The sequence below is a fragment of the Numida meleagris genome, chromosome 14 (genome assembly GCF_002078875.1).
Source record: "Numida meleagris isolate 19003 breed g44 Domestic line chromosome 14, NumMel1.0, whole genome shotgun sequence".
NCBI classification, from domain to species: Eukaryota; Metazoa; Chordata; class Aves; order Galliformes; family Numididae; genus Numida; species Numida meleagris.
In genome coordinates this window covers 8,029,484-8,038,729 of record NC_034422.1, presented here as the reverse complement: position 1 = coordinate 8,038,729, position 9,246 = coordinate 8,029,484, and positions in this window count along the sequence as shown.

Here is a 9,246-nt window from a genome sequence, read left to right as displayed (position 1 = left end):
GCCCCTCATCGCGCGGCGGGGGGGAGCGGCGCTCCGCCGCCGCGCATCGCTCCCGAGCGGCTCCAGCTCCGGGGCCGGGCTCCCGGGCGGCTCAGCGCCCCATGGCAGCCGCCCTCCCGCCGCGCCGCGCCCCGCTCCTCGCCGCCGCCGCCGGCCCCGCGCTCCCCGTCCCTCGGCCCGGCTGCTCCCCGCCCCGCCGAGCCGCTTCCCTTTCATCTGCTCCACGTGACGGCCACCACGGGGTTATCTCCGCCCTCCGCGCGTCTCTGACCCGCTCCGTCCCTCCCTCGGCGCGCGCACAGACACACACACACGCACACGCACACACACGCGCGGCCCCGCGGAGCCCAGCGGCGCTCGGCCCGGCTCGGCCCCGCGCCCTCGGCCCAGAGGGGCCCGCGGCTGCCGGGAAGGCCGTGGCGGGAGGCGGCCTCCCACGCGGGCCGGGCCTGCGGGGTCGGGGCGTGACTGCGGCCTCGGCGCTTTGTGGCGCCCGCCCGGGCCCAGCGCGGTGCCGGAGCTGTCGGCCCTCCCGAACCCGCTGCCCGTCGCGAGGTGGCGGAGGAGGGTAGCAGAGCCGGTCTTTGGGGATGCCCCAGTGCGTCAGGCACGAAGCCCTGGGAGCGATGGCTTCACGGCTGCTGCTGGTATGCATCCTGCACCAGCTGTGGGCCTTTGTAACCCACGTACCCATGCACCGATTCTCTCTGTGCAGGAGAGACGCTGCTTTTCTGCATACTTGTATGGCGTTAATCTAACCCTTGCCGTTTCCCACACACTGCCAGCAATCCAGCACGTTCCTCACCCGTGTGTAGGGCAGGAATCACAGAACGGCTGAGGTTGGAGGGGAGCTTAGAGATCCCCAGCCCCATCCCTGCCGTGTGCTGGCTGCCCCCGAACTCAGGCTGCCCAGGGCGCATCCATGGCCTGGGGCACCGCCAGGGATGGGGCACCCACAGCTCTGGGCAGTGCCAGGGCCTCAGCGCCCTCTGAGGGAAGAATTTCTTCCTGACATCCAACCTCGTTTTCCACCCTTTTAGTTAAAAGCCATTCCTCCGTGTCCTATCAATATCAACCTGTAAGTCGCTCCCTTATTGTAAATGCCCTTCAAGCACTGGAAGGCTGCACTGAGATCTGCTCAGAACCTACTCTTCTCCGAGCTCAACAGCCCAACTCCCTCAGCTTTTCTGCATAGGAGAGGTGCTCCAGCCTTAGGAGTATTGATCAGTGCCTTGAACTCAGTATTCTGTGAGCGTATGAAACAGGATAATGGGATCCTGTGCTAAGGCCTGAACCAGTGACTGAGCGCCTGGTGGGAAGGCAGGGCCAACCCAGGGGAGCTCAGGTGCATGCAACGCACCAAGTGATGGGAAGGGTGGAGCTGGGATCCACCCCTTCCCAGACCTCATTTAAGGGTTGGCAGTGGAGGTGAGAGCATCTTGCTGGAGATCCCTGTTTGCCAGAGGCCTTCTGAAGGTAAGTGGCTCTTTTCCTTCATTTCTTTATCTGCAGTTGATGCGTTTGGCCTCATCTTTGTTTACTGCAGCCAAAGATTTTGCTACTCTGCTATTACTGGAGTACTTTCTATTGCATTATAGCATTACAGATCCTTTGTGGGACACAGCAATGTTAGCTTAAATCAGTTAAGGGCTTTTCATTGAGGATGGGTTAAGAAGTGGCTAAAGGAACATATGTTCTGGACTTCAACTACAAGGCACAAAATACCCCCCCCAAAAAAAAAGCTTAGCACCCTGGCTTAAAGGTCAAACCTAGTGAATACATGAAAAGACAGCTGGAACGGGCATCACTGCAGTGCTGTGGTCTGGTTATAACAGAGAAGGCAATAAGCAAATGTAAATGTGGTCAACATGAATTTTAGAATTAAGTCATGTTCCAGTAGGATGCTGGAAATGAGCATCTAGTGCACTGAATAAAAGCACCTTTCCTGCAAACTGCCTCTGCTTGATTTCCTTTCATCTGTGAGGCAATGGCTGATCTTTAGATAATATGCGGCTTGCTCCATCATAACCAACATGAAGAGGTTAAACAAGGAGAACTCTGGGAAGTTTTCTCCCAAGAGTCAGATAGATGGCCTTGCAATCTGTAGCTAAAGGCAAGATGGATGCAGGGGTAATTGTTACAATGATGAGTGGGTCACTGTTACCTCCTCTGTGGATTAGGCCAATGATATCTAGACCTGCTGTCTTCTCATCCCTTCAGGGGGTCAGAAGAGGACCTGCATGCTCTGTGTCCTTCTGTTCTTCTTCCCTCTAATGAGTACAGATCTTCTAAAATGAAGAAACAAAGCCTGCGGTTCCCTCTTGCTGCCCCACAGGTGCCTTGCTCTTCCTGCCCCTTCACCTGTTTCAGAAAGTCTCTTCCTAAAGTCTTTAGTGGGATATTGTATCCCATGGAAAATATTTGGGATAATTCTGTTCTCCAGCACTGTCATAAATGGTCTTCCTTGTGTATGCCACCTGCCCTGTGCCAAAGGGTAGAGCTGTTCCTGGGGCCCTTCCTGCAGCCTGGGCGCTTCTTGCTTTGCTGAGGAAAGGAAGAAGAAAAGAACAGGAAGCCATAAGTTGCTGAAGGACAGCCACCTGCTCTACTAATCCCCCAAACTGCTGCTTCCTGTATCAGAATTGGATTTGATCAATCATGGTTTTGAGATCAATTTGCCATTAAGAAAACTGGGTTTTTGTAACTATTTCCTGACACTCTAACCTATTTATGGCACTGTAACATTTCATGGACCTCTCTCTTTTTATTTGAATTGGCTTTAATTTCCAATCATTGGGAGGTTTTTAAGCCTTGCTTGTCAGGTTTGAGATTCTTTCTTCACTGAATATTTTTCTTCTTGTAAAAAGGTCCTCATGCCACTGTAATCAAGTTCTTGCAATGAATATCCTATTAGTAAATGTAAACAGCTTAAGTTATAAGTTGTAGGTCAAGGCATCCCAAGTGTCCTAAAGACTTCAATAGGCATCTGTGAACGCTAGAGTTATAACTTTTCCTTTTTCCCTCTCTTCTATTTCATCTTTAAAAAACACACAAATACTATACCTATGAGAGATGAGTAAGATTTCAGATTTAAATATATATAAAAATAGGGTGTATCTAGATTAGGCAGTTCAAAAGTAATCTTGTAGCCTGTCCACTTGTACTGTGAAAGTCTTCTGTTACTTGGGTATGCTTTTGCCTTCACAGGAGGATCCCACTGCAGATAAAAGTTAATGAAGTGTTGTGAAAATAGATAGGTAGATAGGACACCTGCCTCTGCTTACAGTTAAATAGACTTCCAAAGCAATCCATAGCTGTGGCCTGCAGGAGCAGCAATGCTGCCTTTGCAGTAGCCTCACAGTCATAGTGAGGACTGACATGAGGCACTGAGTCTCAGGTCACTAAGTTCCCCCTACTTGGGCAGAAATCCAAGCAGGAGACTGCAGGAAAAGAATGGACTGTCTAACATTGAAGCAGTCAAATATTTCTAACTGGCTTTCTTCCCAGCTAGCAGCATTATGGCTCCCAATTCAGTTTGCCATAATACTTCAGTTATGATTCCTTTTTTCTTCCTACATAGCAAACTGAGGCCTGGAATCTGACATACAGAAGCCTCAAGCATTTATAACTGCAGCTGAGGTCAATAAGAGCTTTGATTTGAGCACAGTGAAATGAGATATAATCCTAAATGGTCTGAAAAAGAATGTCCTGAGAAGAGGGCAACCAACACCAGTGGATGCTTTTGACACCAGACTTCCTACATCTCATTTCCCTTACAAATAACTAGGTTATTACAGAGCCCTCCTCCCACACTGATGGAAAACAATGTCAGTGAAGTACCCACACACTGCTGTGCTGAATGTTATAGAAAAAGTTCAAGACTGAGGACAGGACTGCAATATTGTGCAGGAAGTGTAGCTCTGTAGATCAGGCAAGAGGAAAACCCAGCACCCATTAGTCCTCTCACTGTGATCACCAGCCCTTCTCACTGCTAAACCAGGTGGTAATCCTACTTCCCTGGTCTTGCTGTCTCTACACTTGAAAATATATTTGGCTGGAGATGTCTTAAAGCTGCTTTCCGCCTCATCTGTGCAGTCAACCTCAAATACAGCACACAGGAGAACCCCTTCTAGAGCCTCTTTTAGCCTCATTTCATAATGAAATTAAACATGCTATCTGCCTGCCAGCCCTGTCACTCTTTGTAACATATCAGCTAATTTTAACAAAGCTTAAGGGCAGAACAGAGGTCTTAAGACTGTACATTCTTGCAAATGTGAAAATCAGAGGCTGCTGCCTCTGGGTACTGCAGCAGAATTCACCAGGGTGTGCAGGAGATGGGAAGCAAAAGAAACAAATGTCTAAAAAACCAACCCTTTTCAATTCTACTGCCCAAAGAACAGTCTGTTGTTATTTTACACTTTTTAAACAAAATAGTCAATTTGAGTGCATCTCATTTAATTAACATGAAGCTTGTGCAACTATATTTGCATGTTAAGGGGTTGTGACTAGGAAAGGATATAAGTAAATGTGAGTGTGTGTAAACAGAACGGCGTCTCTCAATAGGGGAGGCAGAGGGTGGTATTCAGCTGTTACACATTCTGCATGACAGCAGCCAGAAAAAACGTATGTGTACAGGAGCAGATTGGCCACAGCACATGTTGTCTTTTGCTTGATAGGGATGTTTAAGGAATGTGAAACTTACGGAAGAAGCCAGGTTGTAGCAGAGAGCCGATAAGGGCAGGGACCCAGCGGTATTAAGAGCAAACATATTGAAAGCAAAGGAAAACATGGCCTTTTCTCAAAGAAATAAAGAAATCAATGAATATGGATTAAAAGTTTACTTCAGTTACTGTGAATTATGAATTTCCATCTGATTATCTCCAGTATTAGCCAGACCTTGCGTGGAGCATAGTTCATCCTTCATTCACTTTGCAAAGGAAACACAAGATATCTTAAAAAGGATCTGCTCAGATATGTGAGCTAAGAAAAAGATGGTTCTTACTCCATGATTTATAATTCAAAGTGATCTGATAACAAACCGGTGACTGTCTCCCCCCACTGGTGAGTGATGACCTTTTCATTTTTGGGCTGTAAGTCGAGAGTATTTGTGGGTAACACTGTACCGTACCGAAGGTACTGAGATTGGTTTTTCCCATTAACTACCTGGTATAAATGGGGAGAGGAGTCTCACTGACTCCACGTCTTCCTCCTACGTTAGAGATGTTCAACTTAGTATTTAGTTTGGAATTCTGGGCTGTTCTGACACTCACATTTAAGAAGCAGTTGGTGTTTCAGAGGTCCCCTTGTGTAGATTAAACAACACCATAGAGGAATTCGGGACATACCACCACCACCCTGTGCAGCACGGTGATGTCTACCTTAGTTTACAACAGGTATCAGAAGGAATTGAACACCAGCAGCAGAGAGCTCTCCACAAGTGGATAGAAGTTCTGACGACCGGAGAGACTTACTGGACTCTCACCTGAGCGAGACGGTTGGTTTTCATTAAAGTAACTCTTAAATGACCCTTCAGCTCCTCCTTTCCCCGGCTCACCGCGTCGGGCCGTGGCTGCACCGCGGCACAGCAGCCAGCAGGTGTCCTCCCGCACCCGGGCAGCTCCGCTCCCCGTTGACGGATGCCCCAGGCCGGCGTGACGAGCGCCGAGGTTGCTCCAGAGACGTTCGTTTCAATTAAAGCTGTCTCTCATGGCCTTTCATGTCACGCACTCAAATGTTACTGTTGCAGTTACGAGCAAAAAGCCGACTGTGACAAGCAAAATGTTTTTATATTTGTGAGAACTGTGTTTTCATTGCTATCATCAATTTATTTAAAGTAACAGGCTATTGCAACTTGTTGGCTTCTGTTACATACATATATAATGGTGAACAAAATTCCCTGCTCGTGTTTGAAAATTAAGACTTCTGATACCTTCAACAATGTGTAGTTAATTACAAAGGGTAACATTTGGGAACCCTCTACTCTGTCTGTATAAGTGCACTTGTCTGCCGAAGGAAAAAGATGATAATGAAACAGACCTGCCAGACTGAAATAATAAATGGCACTAGAAATGCCCTCATACAGATAACTGCAGCCTTTCTGCAAACTCTTGTTCAACATGCAGTACAAGTTTACTTGAGAGTTGCAAGACAGGACAGATATGCACAATGCAGTGATCCTTTAGGGCCCACACCAACACACAGGCACAGCAAGACTAGAGAAATGGTTGCTATTTGATCTGTAAGGACAAATGGGAACAGGATGAACTTCCAGGCTTGTCCTTGGAAACAGTATCGCTTTATTCTGCAAGAAACAGAATCACAGAATGGTTTGAGTCGAAGGGACCCCCAAAGGCCACCAGGTCTCACTGCCTGCAGTGCACAGGGACACCCACAGCTCCATCAGTGCTCACAGCCCCATGCCCTGACCTTGGGTTTCTCCTTCACTTGTGAACACCAGCTGTTACCTTGCACCCTCACAGCATTCAGCAAAGTGAAGATGTACGAGGTGGGAGACGTACAGTTCTGACAGTACCCTTTCCATTTTGGATCATGCTGAACTTACACTGAGACAGAACTCTCCTAACTTGCCATCTCCTGGTAACCTTCCTCTGCCCCTTTCCGTGCTGGCTCTCTTATGGCAGCTGCATGCAGGCTGCTGCGTACAAAAAATAGAATCGAGTGAAGGCGCTCAGAAAAGTATAAGGAAATCATTTCAAAATCACAAAACGAGAAAGCTGCCAGGACTCTGAATTTCCAGGGGAATCCCAAAGCCCAGGGCGTGAAGCCTAAGGAATAGCAGAAGCTGTTTCCTTTCAGAAGTGGGCACTGCCCCAGTGCTAGGCTTTGCCAGTAGGAAGCAGCCATCAGGTTTTACTGAGCGCAGTTGTTTACATCCTGGAGCATTTTCCAAGAAGAAGCTCCAGTTCTGAATCAGGATGTGCCAACAGGAAAATTTACTGGAACAGGAGCTTTTAGGTAGGTGACATTTCAACAGTTGGTTGCTTTCCTCAGAGCTCCCTCAGCACATCAAATATTTACTCAGAATCCAGAACACAAGCTGTCAGCTCGTAGGGAAAGCAGAGCAACAGCAAGTTCTCTCTCTCTTCTATTGCCCAAGTTCATTCTGCAACATTCCCCTAAAGATGCACTCATAATATCCATCTCAAGTGAGTGCACTACTTTTTCCTTGTAACCCCCACCATAAATGTATCACCATGCGCCCATGTATATAGGTGGGCACAATTCCTGTCAAGCAACATAACTTCTGAAAATCACTCACAGCACAGAACTCTATCCTTTTTTGGGCTACAAGCTTAATCAAATCTGGAGAAGATGTTAAAATGGGGCATAATCCAGTATCAGTGCTACCAGTACCCCAGCAAATCTAGCCACAGGGCTGGAGTCTTCCCTGCCCAGCTGACAGAGAACTCAGCAACCAGGCTAGCAGCCTCCCTTAGAAAGGCAATGGTGATTTTCCACCTGAACACTGAGAGAACTCACATTTTGAGAGATGCACTCTTCCATTGCAATGTGTGTTGATGAAATGTGAGAATAAGTAAATAGAACAGAAAAATAATTACAAACATTACAAGTTTGGAATAACCTTGCTTTAGGCTGCAGAACAGTTTCCTTTCTCTTTAATCAGCTACTGATACAGATCTGGGAATATGCCAGCTGTTGACATGAGCTGGAGGCCCTAGGCCACTTTCCAAGTGTTTCTAGACACACACTGGGCAAACAAGCTCTTTCTCAGACTATATCTATTAGTTAAATTATCTTTTCCCCGTATACTCCCATTTTCTTTACCTTCTCTGTGCCCCCTTTTTTCACGTGTAGATAACATTGAGCTTGTATTTCTTTCTCTATCTGATGTTACACAAGGGGAAAGCCTCTCCACCTTTGTTAAATATAACTATTTCCTTTGGTAGGTTGGCCACCTGGAACATACCACATAAAAGCTGCTGGCAGGAACTAGTGTTGTTTCTGGCAGGACAGCCAACAGTATCCTCACTGGCACATCATCAGATTGTGATCATGAACTACAGATCCAAAAGGGGGGCCGTAAGAAAGAAGGGACAGACTCTTTAGCAGGGTCCGGGTGTACCCTGTACCAGGTTCTGGAGAAGGGGAAATGGTTGCAGACTAAAAGAGGGGAGATTTAGATTGGATAGAAGGAAGAAGTTTTTACACAGAGGACGGTGAGGCAGTGGCACAGGGTGCCCAGAGAGGTGGTGGTGCCCCGTCCCTTAGGACACCCAAGGTCAGGGCACGGGGCTGTGAGCACTGATGGAGCTGTGGGTGTCCCTGTGCACTGCAGGCAGTGGGACCTGGTGCCTTTGGGGGTCCCTTCCAACTCAAACCATTTTTTGATGATTCTACAAGGCCGGGTGAGAAGCTCTCTGAAGTAATTGCTGTCACGTGGATCACGGGCTTGAATGCAATAACTGGAAAAAAAAAAACAGAAATGTAAGAAAAGGAACATGCAAGCAGCAAGCTGGCAAAACAAAACAAAACAAAAAAGGCAGAAGTCCGAATTAAAGCGTTCTGAAATCACAGAATCACAGAACGGCTGAGGTTGGAGGGGAGCTTAGAGATCCCCAGCCCCATCCCTGCCGTGTGCTGGCTGCCCCCCAGCTCAGGCTGCCCAGGGCCCATCCATGGCCTGGGGCACCTCCAGGGATGGGGCACCCACAGCTCTGGGCAGTGCCAGTGACAGCATGTCCCAGCTCAAGATCTGCTCGATTTAACTTGCCTCTTCCACTGTTTTACCCAGTGGCTTGAACCTGTAGTTAGTATAGGACAGTTTGTATCCCAGTGGTAGCAGCACTGTCTCGGTAAGCCTGAACATATTCTCAGTAATTACTTTTGCAGGCAGGCTTAGCAACGCTACGAGCACTCAACGAGGCTGGGCTGCCGGGTCCGCACCTTCCTTCCCCCAGCGGCTAACATCACGCGTGGGAACGCACACCGTGACTGTCAGAGCGGCCACAAGCACCAAGGGCAGCGCCCGGCCCCGTGCCTGGACAGGCAGAAGCTGTCGCGCGTTAATGAGCGGTACAAAGGGGCCCGGCAGGACGAGCCGCGCTCCCCCCGCAGCGCTCCCGCTCTGCCCTCAGCCCCCGCCACGCGCCAACCCCTCCCCCACAATCTGATGCAATCCGCCCCGGCCTTGCTCCCGCTCGCAGCCAATCGCGGCCCGCGCGGCGCCGTACGTCACTCGGTCCCGACCAATCAGGGAGAGCCACG